This window comes from Coenobita brevimanus, chromosome 46, assembly GCF_032717465.1.
Source record: "Coenobita brevimanus isolate Jiangsu-jjx chromosome 46, ASM3271746v2, whole genome shotgun sequence".
Lineage (NCBI taxonomy): Eukaryota > Metazoa > Arthropoda > Malacostraca > Decapoda > Coenobitidae > Coenobita > Coenobita brevimanus.
The window spans coordinates 32,175,883-32,193,927 of NC_136999.1; positions in this window are offsets into that span (position 1 = coordinate 32,175,883).

The window sequence follows — 18,045 nt, forward strand, 5'->3', positions numbered from 1 at the left end:
AATTGTTTCAAGGAAGAGTAGCTATTAAGTTCTTTCACTCCAGCCGACCCCCACCTCCCTCCTCCCACCCCCCGGGCTCCCCCCCATCTCTGCCCAAACACACATCAGTATCTGTCCAGCTTTGTGAGTGACAATGGCGCCGATGTGGCAGTGAAGTGTGGGCAATTACAGTGCCTTTTACTTGCCTCAGTGAACACAGAGTGGGTGTTTATCGTATGTGCAGTGTTCATATATGTCTATAATATTATTATCAGAATGTGGTTGGCATTTGGTAATGGTGTGTTGGGCGAAAAATAGTGATTTTAGATCGCTCACTTCTAATGGCACTGCCCGTCCAGTGATAGTCAATGAAATCATGAAACCTACATCATTGGAAAGCTGAAGGTTAGCACTTTCTAATGGTACCTTATTTTTCGCTCTAGCTTTATTCTGTGCAGAGTTATAAAGGTTTAAAATTTGTTTACATTTTGGTTGGAACCTCCCCGTGGGGGGGGGGGCAGTCGGGTCAAAACAGTGCCCACGGTTAAAGGGTTAAACATGAGGATATTTCATGTATGTGAGTGCTAAAGTGTGTGCATGTGAGAGTTTAGGCAGGTCTGAGAACGTATCCCCATTGACTCCATGTTATAATGGGATTGCTATACGATGGATCGCTTTATGATGGGGTTTTCAGGAACGCAACCCCATTGTATAATGAGGGATTACTGTATATATATATATATATATATATATATATATATATATATATTATATATATTAGGGTTATGGCTAGAAAAAAAATAATTGGCTTGCAGCGAGAATCGATGAGCATTTTGATACATAATACAAACTTTTCAGTAATTTCTCTGAATTCCATCAAAAGGTTCCCCACACCATGTCAAACTGTTTTGCAAAAAATATAAAAATCGCAAAACGTAGGATGCACATTACATAATTACAGTATATTTATTGCCACAAACTTCACATCTAAGTGTGTGTCCTTCCTGCACTTACCACTCAACTCCAATGTCAATTTTATTGCCCTTTCAGTAATGATGTTGGTCCGTGGTGTGTTCAGAGCAGATCTTTCCTTGCACCAATGGGTTGGAAGGCACTTCGATGCGCCAGGGCACTTGAGTTCTTTAACGCCTTAACCATGGGGCATCACTTTCATGATGCTCGGGAGCAAGGGATCATACCACGGGGCATCACTTTTGTTATTCTGTGTTATTTTGAATTCGCCTGGCTTTCAAGTGGTGGCATGTATCATCTATCAGTACTACCAGTGTCCAGCTATACTCAGTTCTGCTAATGTCACCTGTACTCCCATCCACTGTTGACAATTTAGCCATTTTTCTCTTGTCCTTGACTCCCCCCCCCCCACTTACCTCGCCTCCATTACCCTCTCCTCCCACCTGACCAGCTGCCCTGCACAACACAAATGCTGGACGGATTTTTCTACTCATTTTATCCAATGAAATGTGCCCTTTCCCTATTCTTATACAAAAATAAAAGAAAGGTAAAAGGTAAATGATACTGCCATACATCTGGAATGGGCTAATTATCACCTGGCAACACCTTACGTGCACTCGTTCGCTAATTTTCCCTGTTTATTTCCCCCTTGTAATATGCCGTATGACCTGTTCTCATAATAGAAATATATATAAGAAAGGAAGGGAAAAGCCTAAGTGATATTTACATTCACCTGGAACTACCTAATTTATTATGTATTGTCTAGATTTCCTGCCAATCATTTCATAACGTATATATTAGCAGCTGTCTCCATGCTGACATTGGCAGCCCTTCACTGCCCCAAGGCAACAGCATTCAGTTTACTGTTGTCTTTCAAGGTGAAACCATGTCGGATTCACGCCTGTCCAATTCTGCTGCTTTTTAGCCCCATGCAAAGGGCCCTGTGACCTCTACCCCTACTAAACCTCGTGTGGAAAGGGGTAAAGGCCAAAGTGACTACTGTGGAACGTGAACTGGCTAATTTATCAATGAAAATAATGAACAGTGACTACGAACTTTCTGGTGACTCGAAAACAGTACAAGTGGATATCTAAATAATGTGTAAATAATGTGTAAACAGCAAGTGAAAGTAGTGAATGTACATATAAGTGAACAGTAGAAAATAGTTTTATAAGTTCCTGCAAATGACAGTGCATAACATAGTGTAAATAAAATAGAAATGTAAGTAATGTAAATAAAATAGAGAATGTAAATAGAAATGTACATGAATAGTAATATAAGAATACAAGTATATATACTAGGAGTAATGAAAGTGAAAGTTTCACTCTAGCGTGTATGAATAGTGGGAGTTATGAAAGTGAAAGTGACAGATTGGCTCTCAACGCTAGTATACAGGAACGAGAAAGTGAATGCTTGGAGTGAAAATAAACTACTAGTACTTAAAGAAACTTATAGATAAATATTGTATATAAGTGTTATAAAGTACTAGGAATATAAAGTGTGAATGTGTTTATAAATAATAAATGACGGCTCCGCCTCAGAATACCATCGGGGAACCAGCAAGGGAGGAAAGCTCATATGAGCTTGTAATTTCATTGCTTTCACAGTTTTTTTTTTTTTTGGAATATGGATTCCTAACTACTTGAAATTCATAGAATAGTGTTTGTAGTTATAATATCAGGCAGTGGTAACCATATTACGGGGTATAGGGAAGTGTAAAGTGGAGACTTCGTTACCCAACTTCAGGAGTCTCCACAAGTCCTACGGTAGACGACGAAGGCTCAGCAAACATCCCAGGGGAAAGCTGAAGGTATGTGCCATAACCATATATAATTTTAATATTCTAGGACTAATAACTGACTTTTGGCAAATATATTATAACCCACCCCATCCCGACGTTTTCTGGGCAGTGGTACGCCCTAGTCCTGACATTTTTGGACCTTTTTTTTTTAGGCTCAAACATTCGCTTTTGGTGAGAAACATCGAAAATTCATAGAGAAATTGCTCACCTGAGGTTTAAAATACTCGATCCAGGTACGAGTACCTCCTTACCTGATGGGGTTTTCTAAAAGGCTGGCACCAAAGAAAACGAGTTCTATGGGAGGGTAACTATTTTATCCACTCATAAACAGTATTTATTTATTTACTTGGTACGAATTTATATGTAGTACAAGAGTATATTGGTTTTCAAACAGTAATATAGGCATTATAAGCATTGTTTCACTCACTAACTGATCACCATTCATGACCTTTTTTTTCCCACATTACCTGATCATCATTTCTGACTGTTTCTTCCTCTAATGCTATGTAAACTTCGTCCTCCACATTGTCATCGATTGGGGAATCACTCTGACCCTGAATGTCTTTATTGGCCAGGTCACTGGTAACAGGTGAATTGCCGAGACAATGGTGTGCAGGGGGGGGGAGAGGTTATGCGGTGTAAGGCATTGTCCCTGCTTGGCATCTTGTAGAGGAACAGAGGAAGGTGTCCTGTGTATACGTGCCAAAAATCACTCGCGAAATCACTCACGAAAATTGAAAATTGTGCAAATTAGGGACCTTGCTATGTTGCTGCGATAATTTACGTCTCTGGGATATGAGTGCACATCATGTGAGGACGTGAATTCACGTCTCCGGGACGGGGCGGGTTAAAAGTCAGTCGGAGCGCGAATATCCTCGCGGGATGCTTAAGGAGCGGAAAAACAACCCTGTGGTGTAGGGGTTAACATGGTCAGGAGGTTTTCATAGGACGTCTTTTTGAATTTCTGATCAGAAAACCACGTCTCTTGCCATCCATAGGGAATAAAGCATGCTGGTATGTCCAGTGTACTGTACCTCTCCAGTTTGGAAGTAGAAAATACGCAATTAGGGTGTAAATTGCCCTTGAATTCCAGTGGGCGCTATATAATGATGGTAGTTTCCTACATTTTATTTCTGGAAATGCCCCTTGTTCCTTGTAGAACTGTGCTTTGCACAATTCATACAGAAATTTGAAGCCATCTCTCCATCCCGGATTTTCACCCATTTCCATTTTCTTACCTGCTTCATAAGAACTTTGTAGTTCCACATACTTTTCAGTCAGTTCTTCAACAAACTCATAACTCAGATTTGGCTTAATGGAAACCTTTGTCAAAAAGAAGTCTAAAACATGCCTCATGATCCTGTCCAGTATATGATGCTGACATCCAATATATTGTGGTGTGTCCAAACCCTTTTCAGTCATTTTCTTCTGTATCCTAACCACAACACCATTCATATGTCCTGTGTTTAGCCGTTGTATCACAAATTATCATTTTAATACTTGACTAGGCATCATATTCATCTTGAACTTTCTTAAGGCCATTGAAAATATCCTGAGCTGATCCACTACTACACTTTATGATTCCCAAACTGATCTTCCTAGTTTCTCTTTGAAGGCAGAGTACTTGGTACTCTTTTATGGACATTTTTTTCCATCAAAATGCAAACAATAGTTTTTCTCTTCTTGTAGTAGTGATTTGATTTTTTCCTGTTTTTCTCCAGCCCTGACAACGCCACGCCATACACCAGATTGTGTGGGTGTGGAAACAGGGCTGCCTTCAAAACCGAGCCCCACTGTAGGGGATCACCTTGACGTGGTGGTGGGGCTTGAAGCATAGTTGGTAGTGCCACCTACTTGGGAGGCAAGCCTACCTTTGTAGGGGTTGGCATTTGTCGGCCTTGTGGACCAAGCACCCCCTACATCACTGGTAGAGGAGGCCTACTGGTGATGTCAGTCCCTGCCCATTTGCCATCTAGGGCGGGACTGTTGCCTCCCCACGTGTTTGCCGTGCGTGGCGTCCCTAATGCTGGGAGACAGGAGTCCTGGTGGTTGAGCGATGCTGCATGGTGCGCCCTGCAGCTAGCAATAAACCTCTTTGGTCCCTTATTCTGGCTAGACGGGTGGCCTGGTTGGGCCCAACCAGGTCAATTGGCTGGTCACTGGCTAGCCATCCAGGCTAATCACCTAGTGGCTTTAGGGTCAAGCGGGCACTGGGGGACCTGGTGGCTCCTATCGTCCTGGAGTCATCCTTGTCAGGGTCCCTTGGTGGTTACCTGCGTATACTTCCCCACTACCTCTGGGGTCGCCAGTGGTGCTTTCCCTGGTATATGGCCTCCCCTTGTTGGGCTGCATGGTGGGTGGAGGGGTGGGGGAATGAAGGTGGTTTTTCTTTGAATATGGCATCTTCAAAAATTTTTGCAGTTGACGACCCTGGTTCCGTCCCTGACCATCCTTTGCAGTCTCCCTCCTGTGCGCCTCCTGTGCCTCTGGCTGGTGAGGCCCATATTGCCACCCTGGAACCATACCTGCCTGATTCCAGTGGTTTGCGGCCAGTGGTCACTACAAAGAAGAGCCGGCAACAGACAACAACATACTGTGGACATGCCCATGAGGTCCTGCCGGGTGTCTTTGAGAGGGTTGATTTCGCAAGGTACTACACCATTCGTACTTTGGATGGTCAGCCTATTGGGAATTTGGACATTTTTACTGTTCATCGGCACATTATGTCAATCTGTGGGAGAGAGCCAAAGATTTCACCTCAGGGGGATGGTAGCCTACTAGTGGAGGTTACATCCCCTGAAGAGGGTTCCCGGCTGGCTGCCCAGTGTAAGGACCCGGATGCGCTGTTTACTTGTGTTCCTCATGCTTTTTTCAATCATAGTCGAGGTGTTGTTTTCTCCAAAAACTTACTTCGTTACAGTGAAGAGAAGCTGCTTGAAGAACTCCAGGTCCACAGGGTTGTTAAAGTGGAGAGGTTTTGGAAGAAGGTTGATGGTGTACTTACCCCAACTCCATCCTTGTTGCTGACGTTCGACTGCACTGTTCTCCCTTCATCCATCAAGGTGGCTTGGTTGTCCCTTAGGGTCAAACCCTTTGTACCAAACCCACGACGCTGCTACCACTGTCAGATGTACAGGCATGTTGGGCGAGTCTGTCGTCGTTTGCAACAGGGCCTCCCAGTGGTGTGTGTCAGTTGTGGAGAATCCACTCATGCAGAACAGGACTGTCCTGGACCTGTTTCTTGTTTGCACTGTGGCGAGGCACATCCTGCTTCATCTAAAGACTGTGCCCGGTTTTGCTTGGAGAAGGAGATCCTCCTCATCCGTAATCGTGATAAAATAAGATTTTCTGAGGCCAGGAATAGAGCCATGTCATCTGTTTTCCGTAACGGAGTGTCTTATGTGTCAGTTTTGTCCGGTCATAGCCGTCCTCATTGTCCTGTCCAGCAGCAGACTCGAGTTCCTCCTGTTGTGTCAGCTCTTATGCCTTCATTTGTTGATCCCATGCCAGTGCAACAATCTCCCGCACTTGAGACGGTTGCCGCTACAGTTCAAGACTCGACCTCTACATCTATGGTATCCCCTGTTAGTCATGGTGCACATTCTTCATTCGCTAAACGTCATCGTGGTTCCTCAGAGTCTTTGAGTCTTGATGATCCTCCAAGCAAGGTGTCATTCGTGGAGTCCACACCCTCTGTAGTTACTCCATCTGTGCAACAGCCCTCGGACCCTGCTTCTGGGTCTTCGGGGGCTTCTGGGGTGTCAGGTCAGTCTGGCACCTCTTCCTCCGGGGTATCGGATGTTCCTCATCCAGTTACCTCAGCAGATCCTGTCCTGCCCCCTCCACGTTTGGAGGCCAGGACCCCAACCCCTGCTCGACCTCTTGGTTCACTGGGGACCCCGGGCAGGGTTCGGAGTAGCACTTCCTCTCCTGCTGGGCAGCGACGGGTGTCTGTGAAGTCTCCCAACACTTCGCAGACCCCAGGCCCTCGTTCTAGCCATGCTGCTGCCCGTGACAAGGCCCTTCGTGGGCGTATCCGCATTCCCAAGAAGATTGTCTCCCAGGGTCGCTCAGTGGTTTCCACTAAGTGACCCTTTCTTTTGAGAATATAGTTCCTCCATTTTAATATTTTTAGTATTTTTTTTTTATGGTTTTCTGTTTGTCCCTCTCCCCTGCCCCTTTTTATTTCAACAGTTTTAATGGCTAATATTATTCAATGGAACTGCCGTGGTTTACGAGCCAACTGGGAGGAACTCCGTTGGCTTCTGGCTGAGTATTCACCTGTGTGTGTTTGCCTACAAGAGACAATGGTTGGTGATGCTGCGCCTCCCAGTCCACCTGGTTACCAGGTTTTTTATTCAGACCCTCTTCCTGGACAGGGTCATAGTGAGAGTGTGGCTATTCTAGTATGCAGTGACATACCTTTCACTGCTGTGAGTCTTAACACTCCACTGCAGGCTGTTGCTCTCCAGATTTTCCTTCCCTGTCGTTATACTGTGTGCTCTTTGTACCTCCCTCCTAGTGCCACTATTGAGAGGGTTGATCTTGAAAATCTTATTCATGCACTTTCCTCACCCTATTTCTTGCTGGCCGACATGAACAGTCATCATCCCCTGTGGGGTGACTCCACAGCTGATGCTAGAGGTTAGCCTCCATTGTGGAGGATGTGGATCTGTACATTTTAAAATCTGGTGAAGTTACTTACTTCCATAGTCAAACGGGTATTTTTACTGCTATTGATTTGTCTCTGTGCTCTGCAGGGGTAGCCCTGAATTTTACATGGGCTGTGTTACCGGACTTACATGGCAGTGACCACTTCCCTATTTTATTAAGGTCGACACAGAGTGAGCCTCGGCGTCGTCTTCCCCGCTGGCGCTTGGATAGGGCATTCTGGCCGGTTTTTGATGAGCTGTGTTCCCCGAGCCGGTGTGTGGAGGATTTTGTCAGCACTGATGCTGCTGTTGAGTATTTCACAGACTTACTTCACTCGTCGGCACTGCAGAGTATTCCGAGAACAGCTGGTCACTTTCCTTGCTGTCCAGTTCCCTGGTGGACCGATGAGTGTGCTTCTGCTGTTTGGGCTAAATGTGCTGCTTTCTCCCGACTTCGTCGTCACCAAGGTGACCCTGGTTACTTAGCGGCATATAGGAGGCCCCGAGCTCATGCCCGGCGGGTTATGAAGGAGGCTAGGAGGAAGTCTTGGGCGTCATTTGTTTCTTCAATTTCTTCACAGACTCCTCTCACGAAAGTATGGAAACGGGTGAGGAAGATTTCAGGGAAATTTCCCGTTCCCTCTCCTCCTGTTTTATCTCATGCAGGTGTGGTGGTGGCTCATTCTTCATCTGTTGCCGAGATATTTGCAGCTCATTTTGCTAATGTCTCTAGGAAGGACACCTCATCCCCGTCGGCACGCCGCCGACAGCACCTGGAATCTTTGGGCATTAGTTTTCCATCTACTGTGGAAGAGTCGTATAATGTTGCTTTTTCTGCTTCTGAACTTCACACGGCATTGTCGCAGTGTCGCGACTCGTCTCCAGGCTTGGATGATGTCCCATATGCCTTCTTACACCACTTGCCTGATGCAGCCCTTCATTTTCTGTTGTCACTGTATAACAGAATTTGGTGCACTGGTGGGTTTCCAGCCTCATGGGGTGTTGCTGTGGTTCTCCCCATCCCTAAGCCGAGTAAGGATCACTTGCAGGCCACTAATTATCGCCCTATCTCGCTGACATCTTGCCTTCGTAAGGTCCTCGAAAAAATGGTGAATAGTCGGCTCATGTGGTACTTAGAGAAGGGTGGTTACTTGTCTCCAGTCCAGTGTGGGTTTCGGAAGATGCGGTCGACCACAGATGCTCTCCTTTCTTTAGAATCTTCCATCTGCCAGGCTTTTGCAACTAACCAGCATCATATCACAGTGTTCTTTGATTTGGAGAAGGCGTACGACACTTCCTGGCGTCATGGTATATTACAATCACTTTATGAGTTTGGTCTCCGTGGGCGACTCTCCACTTTTATCTGGGAGTTTTTATCTAATCGTATTATTCGGGTCCGAGTTGGGAGTGAGCTGTCTACTGCACGTCCCCTTGAGGATGGTGTGCCACAAGGGAGCATACTAGGTGTTACCCTTTTCGCAGTGGCAATTAACAGCATTATTTCTGTGCTCCCTGATGGTGTTCGTGGCTCTCTCTATGTTGACAATTTATCAATCTCTGTCACTGCCTCACGGATGTCAATGGCAGAAAGGAGGATGCAGATGGCTCTCAACCGTGTCTCTAGATGGGCTGATGACCGAGGTTTTCGTTTTTCCTTCAAGAAGACCGTTGCCATGCATTTTTGCCACATTCGTGGAGTCCACCCTGACCCAAATTTTTTTTTAGATGGGCGTCGTATTTCGTGTTTAAAGGAAACCCGGTTTTTAGGGTTGATTTTTGACAGCTGGTTGACTTGGGTCCCTCACTTGAGGTACGTAAAAGCTGAGTGTCTCAGAGCATTGGGTCTCTTGAAAGTTTTAGCGCACACATACTGGGGAGCTGATCGCAAGACCCTCCTCCTCTTGCATCAGTCTCTGATTTTATCCAAACCTCATTATGGATGTGAAGTTTATTCTTCTGCCTCAGAAGCCCGGCTTCGTAGTTTAGATTCCATACATCGTGCTGGTGTTCGTCTTGCCACTGGGGCATTCCGATCTTCCCCGATTTCGAGTTTGTTGGCTGATGCTGGTGTCCTTCCTCTAGACTTGCTCCGCTCTTCCCTTTTGATGCGATGTTGGTATCGCTTATCTCGTCTCCCAGACTCTGTGCCCTTTGTCAAGGTCTCCCAAGATTCTCGGTCACCCATTTTTGCCACTTGGCCATCCTTTCCAAAACCCTTTGGTTTCAGGGTGCAGTCAGTTATGTCTAGCTTCTCTGTTCCTTCTGTGCCGATCACTCCCCACCGTGTCCTGAGGATGGGCTACTGGCTTCTCCCCAGGGTGACATTTTGTCGTTTCTTCTCATCCAGTAAGGCCTCCCTTCCTTCTCAGGTTTTATTTTCTCTGTTTTTAGAGCATGCCTCTTCTCATGGGGACTCCATACCAGTTTATACTGATGGATCTAAGTCTGATGCGGGTGTGGGCTTTGGTGTGGTGTTTCCCACCTTCTGTCGAGGTGGGAGCCTCCCTGTGACTGCTTCGGAGCTGACTGCTATTTTATTTGCCCTTCAGATTCTCTTCACTCTCCCCCACACTGCTTTTATTGTTTTTAGTGACTCACGAAGTGCTCTTTCTGCAATGGAGTCTTTTAATCCCTCTCATCCTTTGGTTTTATCCATTTTAGAGTGGCTTTTCCTTTTAGGGCGTCGTGGACGTCGTGTAGATTTCTGTTGGGTTCCAGCTCATGTAGGAGTGGCAGGGAATGAACGAGCTGATCAGCTGGCCAAGGCAGCAGCGGCTCATCCCCCTCTTGCACAGTCCCCTCTGTATCGTCTGCCTGCTGCAGATATGCACTCCTTTATTGCCTTCAGAGTCTGGTGCTGTTGGCAGGAGCATTGGGATGCTGTAGGTGCCAATAAGTTGCGCTCGATTTGCCAGAAGGTGGGCTCATTCAGTTACCAGGGCTTCCCTCGTCAATGGGAGACTGCTTTGTGCCGCCTCCACATTGGCCACACCCGTTTCTCTCATGGTTTTTCAATGGAGAGGGCTCCTCCTCCATTCTGTGATGACTGTCTGGTTCCCTTGACTGTTCGGCACCTGTTGGTGGAGTGCCCTAGTTTTGAGGATTTGCGTCGTCGGTTCCTCTCTGACCACCAAACGGATGGTGGTGTGTATCATCTTTCCTCCGTGCTTGGGGAGGATGCCTGTGTCTTGGGAGGGGCAACCCTCTCCTTTGTGAAGGAGGCAGGACTTCTTAAGGATATTTAGAATTTCTCCTTTTTGATTGTGTGGTTTATCCTCTGTTTTTTGTTTTTACTTTTTACTTCTTTGTTATACGGCGGCATATGACCCTGGCAGTTGCGCCGCCATGATTATTATGAAAAAAAAAAAAAAATCAAAACTGAGAGTTGAGCTCACACTAGATGCTTTATTGTTTGACAACGAATGACGTGTTACCAATTTCGTTGCATGGTATGTTGAAGATGGCGTTTTCCTTGTACTTGGGTCTTCTTCATTGTTACTGTTCTCCGTATAACTTGTGGAGACACTTGTGCTAGTTCCTTCATTTTCAATCTCACATGATGTATGATACCAACTTGCTGTGCTATTGGGGTATCACTTGTTTCACAGTGTTTTCGCCTCTTTGATGGATGGCTTGTTGATAATGCTGCAAATTTTTATGTGGTGTATTGATTTTTCCACCAGATGTAACTTGTTTATGATACAGTTCCCTATCTTCCCAGTGTCAATGCACGGAATGACTTTATGCTGGAAGTTACCGTTCCCTTCTCTATGAAGCCTAAATTAACCTAACCTAACCTAACCTTAACCTAACCTTATCCTAGATCAACCTAACCTAAATAAACCTAAATTAAACTAATCTTAATTCACGAAATGACTAATTTTACAATCTGCCTGTTACATACATATATATCTTTATTTATATATATCCATATATCGACCTGTAGTTAGCTACAGGTCGATAAGACATCCAACTATCTTCCTGACACATGTATTTCATACAGTGTTGTTGATAAATGGCACAAAATTTGAAATAACATGCGAATACTTTCAAAACAGAAGCTAAACGGCCACTCAGCGCATGCGCACTGAGCGGAACGGTAATTTCCAGCATAAGTCACTCCGTGCATACGACACCAGCAAAGCCACTCCATTAACATTGGTTATGTCAAAAAGATTTTTCAACTCGTTTTGAAACACTTCTTTTGGTCTTCTTTGGTAGCTTTCATATTCACTGATCAGTTTGTTCAGCAGTGCTTTAATTGCTTGTTGACTCAATGCAGGAAAGCTAAACTTTTGCCATAACTGGATTAGTTCGTCTTATATTTCATGAATCCTGGTTTTCTACAGTTTATCCTCTTCTAATAACACATGGTACCTTCCCAATATATCACATTTTGAAGGCACTATGAAATAGTCAAATTTCCTATCGTGGGTAGATTACACCACTTCATATAATTTGACTTTGGCAGGTTTGCACCATATTTCTGCGTGTTCTTCATGACAGTATCACTAGATCTGAAGTATGTCACGGTATTGCCGTCTCAAGAAACACTAGGTATCCTGCAAACAAAATATTAGTAAAAATATATCGATCTTGACTGAACAGCACAAATTGTAAAAAATTTGCAAATTTAGCCCAATGGAAAACGTTTGTGTGGGGAAACTTTTTTCAGGCAAATGCAAAACCAACATCATATTTGTGATTTATACATTAAAGTTCATCACTCAGCATAACAGGGTTTTTAAAATTATGGAAAATAATATTTTGTCATAATCCTTATATATATATATATATATATATATATATATATATATATATATATATATACCTAGGCTGCTTCCCTCAAGGAAAGGGAGGCAGCCGAGACACACTCCCCATTTACTAATCCATTCAAACACATTCATTCGCATCTTAGCCCCAAAGGGGAGAACGGACAATCCTCACCGCATCACACCGCACAAGGGTCAACTGCGCAATGAAATCAGTGACATCCGCAGCAGGGCCCGACAGCAGAGCTGGTTTACCCCTGCCACATCATAACAGACTCATCCCCTTACCCACACCTGACCTGACTAGCTGATCAGACCAAAAGCGGGAGAATATCCCCTCAGGGCTGCGTCATCACTTATTCATTCACAATTTCTCTCCATTTATTTCTGTCATGCACAGCCACTCTTCCTTGCTCAACAGACATCCCTTTCGCATCTAGTGCTCTCTTCATACTGTCCATCCATCCTATTCGTGGTCTTCCTCTTAGCCTTACACCTCCCACATCAGATCTAGTTATCTTTTTCACCAATCGCTCATTATCCATTCTCTCCATATCCCCAGACCATCGCAACACCCTCTGCTCAACTCTACCAGCCATCTCCCGAACAACTCCAGTTCTCCTTCGCACTTCATCATTTCGCACTCGATCCATATGCGTCACTTCACACATACTCCTTAGACACCTCATCTCCATTACATTCAAACTTTTCCAATCTGCTACACCCATATTCCATGTTTTAGCCCCATATAATGCAGTCGGTACCACAACACCCTCATACAGCCTTCTCTTTACATCCATTCTAAGTGAATGACATGTACACACTTTTTTCATTCCTGCCAGCACCTTTCCTACTTCATTTATTCTAAACTTCACTTCTGCATCTATTCTTCCATCCACAGCTACATATGACCCTAGATATTTTAAATACTCTACCTCCACAAGCAACTCGCCATTCAAAACTATATTCATCCCCCTACCATCTACCAACCTCGTACACTTCATCACTTTACTCTTATTCTCATTTACTTTCAATTTCCTCCTTTCACACACCCTTCCAAACTCCTCTACCAACTGTCTCAATCTCTCCTCTGAATCAGCCACCAGTGCAGTATCATCTGCAAACAGCAGCTGCTTCAGATTCCACTCTCCACCATCAACATTCACCAGACTCAGACCTCCACCTAAAACTCTTGCATTCACCTCCCTTACAACACCATCCATGTAAATATTAAACAACCAAGGCGACATCACACATCACTGTCGTAGCCCCACTCTCACAGGAAACCAATCACTCACAGCATTTCCCACTCTTACACACGCTGTACTATTTACATAAAAACTGTTCACCCCTTTTAGTAACCTACCATCAAGTCCATACAATCTTAAAACAGTCCACAAAGCCTCCCTATCAATTCTATCATACGCTTTCTCTATATCCATAAATGCCCAAAACACATCCTTGCCTTTCGCTAAATACTTTTCACACACTTGTCTCACCGCAAACACCTGATCCACACATCCCCTCCCTCTCCTAAAGCCACACTGCTCATCACCAATCATTCCCTCTGTACCCTCTCTAACTCTCATAATTAACACTCTACCATACACCTTACCTACAACACTCAACAGACTTATACCCCTAAAGCTAGTACATTCATACTTATCACCCTTGCCTTTATACAACGGGACCACACAAGCACTTGCCCAGTCAATTGGCACCATACCTTTCACAAAGCACACATTCAACAATCTTACTAACCAGTCAACAATAGTCACTCCACCACGCTTCAGGCATTCCACAGCACACCCATCCATACCTGCAGCTTTCCCTGTTTTCATCTCTTTTACTGCCTTTCCCACTTCCTCCTTCGTGATCAAAGAATCATTCAACTCTCCCAACACATTTATTCCTTGCACACTTCCATCCGCCACAATCTCAGCCACCCTTTCCTCCTCTACATTTAACAATCTTTCAAAATACTCTGCCCATTTCTTCCTTACTGCATCCATCTCAATTAACATCCTTCCATCCTCTGCTTTTACTCATTCTTCCTTCCCAAACTCTCCCTTTCGCACCCTTTTCACCTCCTTCCAAAACATTTTCATATTCTGTTGAAAATTCTCTGTTAGCTGCCTACCCCACCTCTCATCTGCTGCCACTTTAGCATCACGCACAGCCCTTCTCGCCCTATTCCTCTTTTCCTTATACCTTTCATATGACATCTTATCCTTCCTCTGCAGCCACACTTCATATGCATTTCTCTTCTCAGCCACAGCCATACTTACTTCCTCGCACCACCATTCACTTCCTTTTCTTACACCACCACCCACACGTCTCACACCACACACCTCTACTGCATGCCCCACCACAGCACTCTTAAAGAACTGCCATTCCTCCTCCACACTGCCATTTTCCCGATCTTTCACTGCGTTCCACTCATCTTTCAATTTCTCCTGATACTCTATCCTTTTCTCTCTTTTATCCAACTCACTCACTTTCAAAACCTCCCTGCCACACCTAACCCTCCTAGCTCTCACGCATCTCTTACCTACTCTTAACTTTCCCTCCACCAGGTAGCGGTCAGACATACCTCTATCTATCGCCATTCATTACCAGCGCCATCCCTCTCTCTATTACTCGTTTTTTTACTTCTCTCATCACCCCATCCATATATTGAACAACCAAGGGGACATCACACAACCTTGTTGCACGCCCACACCGATCGTGAACCACTCACTTAGATGCCCATTAACCCTTACATATGCTTCACTACCATCATAAAAACTCTTGACAGCACCTAACAGGTTACCATCTACACCATACATGCGCAAAACTTTCCACAATCCCTCTGTATACTTTGTTGTATGCTTTTTCCAGATCCAGGAATGCCATAAACATCTTATGGTCCTTCTCACAAGCCTTCTCTGCTACCTGTCTCACTGCAAATACTTGATCCACACATCCTCTGCCACTCCTAAAGCCACCCTGTTCATAACTCACTAGGACTCCTGATATCTCTCTTACTTTCTCTATAATGATTCTTCCATATACGTTCCCTACCACACTCAATAAACGTATGCCACGAAAATTCTTGCACTCACTTCGCTCACCTCTGTTTTTGTACAGGGGTAGAATCACAGCCTTTTTCCACTCTGCAGGCAGTTTCACCTATCCATGCCTTCTTACGTATCTCCAAAAAGCACTTCATTCCACTCTCTTCACTACACTTAAAGCATCTCTGCATACACCTCATCAACCGCAGCTGCTTTCCCACTTTTCAGCCGTTTCACAGCGATCTTCACCTGTGCGAGTGTCACATCTCCTGGCACTGCATTCCTTCTCTGCACACCCCCAAAGCCAATCATGTTTACAGCCTCTCTGGTCTATTCCCATTCATCAGGCTTTCAAAATATTCTTTCCATCTGGTCCTTTCTTCATCTCCATGGGTTAGTAACCTTCCACCTGCATCCTTCACACCATCACATTTCTTTCCGCTCTCGTGTCAACATTTCTGCACCTCTTTCCAGATGAACTTCCTATTTTCAGAGTAGTGCACATTCATTTTTCTTCCCAGATCATCATTTACCTCCTTTTTCCTCTTCACTAGTCTCTTTACGTGCTTCCTACTCTCGATGTACTCAGTTCGTATTTCAACTGAACCCATATCCTGTAACCACTTTAGCCACTTCTTCCTCTTTTCCTCCACTGCTCTCTCAACTTTCTCATCTCACCATGACATACCCTTCTTTTTTGTTGAAACTCATGCCACATCACACACAACTTTAGCATTCCTATATGCATTCCACAGGCTGTCCAGATCCATTTCATTCCAATTCACTGATTCTAACTCGTCCTTTACTTTGGTCCTATATTCATCTGCCATTTCTTTGATCCTCAGCTTCTCAATTTTCAGTCTTTCTCCCTGACTGCTCCTCTCTCTCTTGATCCACCTCACTCCTCTCAGCTTGACCTTGCATACCACGATCATATGATCTGACAGACCTCCACATCGTCCTCCCACATCCCTCGGATCGGCGACAATTCCCATCATCGACCTCTCTACGAGCACGTAATCAATCAGGCTTCTTTCCACACAATCCCCGTTTCCTCAATACCATGTATATTTATGTGCATCTTTGTGTTTGAAATAAGAATTACAAATGCACAACCTCCTCTCCTGACACATATCCTTTAGTCGATTCCCATTATCATTTTCTCCTGGTACTCTATAACAACCCATTGTGTCATCCTCAGGACCAGTACCTACTCTTCCGTTCATATCCTCCATCACAATCACTTTATAGCTCCTGGGTATTTCTCCCACTACTTTACGCAGCTCATCCCAAAATCTGTCTTTCTCTCTCTCACTCCTGTCCTCACACGGAGCATACGCTACAATCACCGCCACTTTCACCTTCTCAAACTTGAACTTGACATATATACACCTTAAACTGACACATTTGTAGTCTCTCATTCCACTCTGCCACACCTCATTCATAAACAAAGCAACTCCTTCCTTACATCTTCCTCTCCCATTCATTCCCGGTCTTACACATTTCACACCCTCCCACTCCTCCACTTCGCACCCTTTCATCTTCGTTTCACACAATGCGATCACAGCATATCTCACACTCTTGAACACATTTACCACTTCCACCCTCTTGCTCTCCTCGTTCACACCTCTTACATTCCACATGGCCACGCGAGTCTGCCCATTTGGTTGGGGCCCTGGGCAGGTATTGGGCCCTCTGAGGCTCACTGAGACGACTGCCATGATTAAGTGATTTTGGATAGGGGAATCTGGGCGACACTTAACCCAGCGAAATCCCCAGTTATATGGTTACCACCAAGTGTAGTAAATGGTTTCCTGGGTACAGGAAACCATTTGGCTTATCACTCAGTGTAGAGCTCGTATGGCATCACTCTACACACACACACACACACACACACACACACACACACACATATATATATATATATATATATATATATATATATATATATATATATTGTTACATAGCCTATGATTTCATCATCCTTTGTGTAATTTTAACGCACAGTATGCTGCATGTCTGATCACGAGCGTGTTCTGCCTGTCCCCCCCTTCTACCGTTATAGTAGAGTAAGTCGTCCTTTCTGTTGTTCAGAACGGGATTGTCAACTCTTTGTCCCCATGGCTTCATTTGCGCGTCCTTCTTACAAGTTGTATCAAGCTCTGCCAGCCCCTATATAATGAGCTCAGTCTCTGCATCATTGCCACTTAGATCTGCTCCTCATTTTGTTCACATCTCTGTCCTCCCCTGTACAGTTATTATTATTGTGAGTGCTCAGGAAGTCTCCAACCATCTAGCAGCTGTGTCTAATTTGAGTATAACTATTGTTGCATTTTTTCTTGTACTATGTAGCATAAGGTTGATTCTTAGGCCTAGTAAGGTTTTTGTAATTCATGTAAAGTTCTTATTGTCAGCTATCATTAATAATAGTTTGTATCTGTAATAATTTATCTTGCATTAACTGAGCATTACCCAGTGTATTTTCATTTTATCAGGGCTGATTTAGATAAATTTACTCTTGCTAATTTCGTGTTAATAGAGGCTATTGCAGTTAACCATATATTTAACCTGTTTTTTGCCATTACATTATCTTTATGAGTCCTGAATGTTTTGTTGTTAGTTTGAGCATTAAACTTTAAATTGTAATTTTACCTAACTCTTTTGTTTTGAACCTGGAACTTTACGGGACAGTAGTGATTTTTAGTATTCTCACTTAAAGTGTACATTATCTTTCTCTGTTTCGTAACATAAATTTGGCGACCTCATATCAGGATATTCAGGATATTATCGTAAGGATATTGCTTGATATTTTG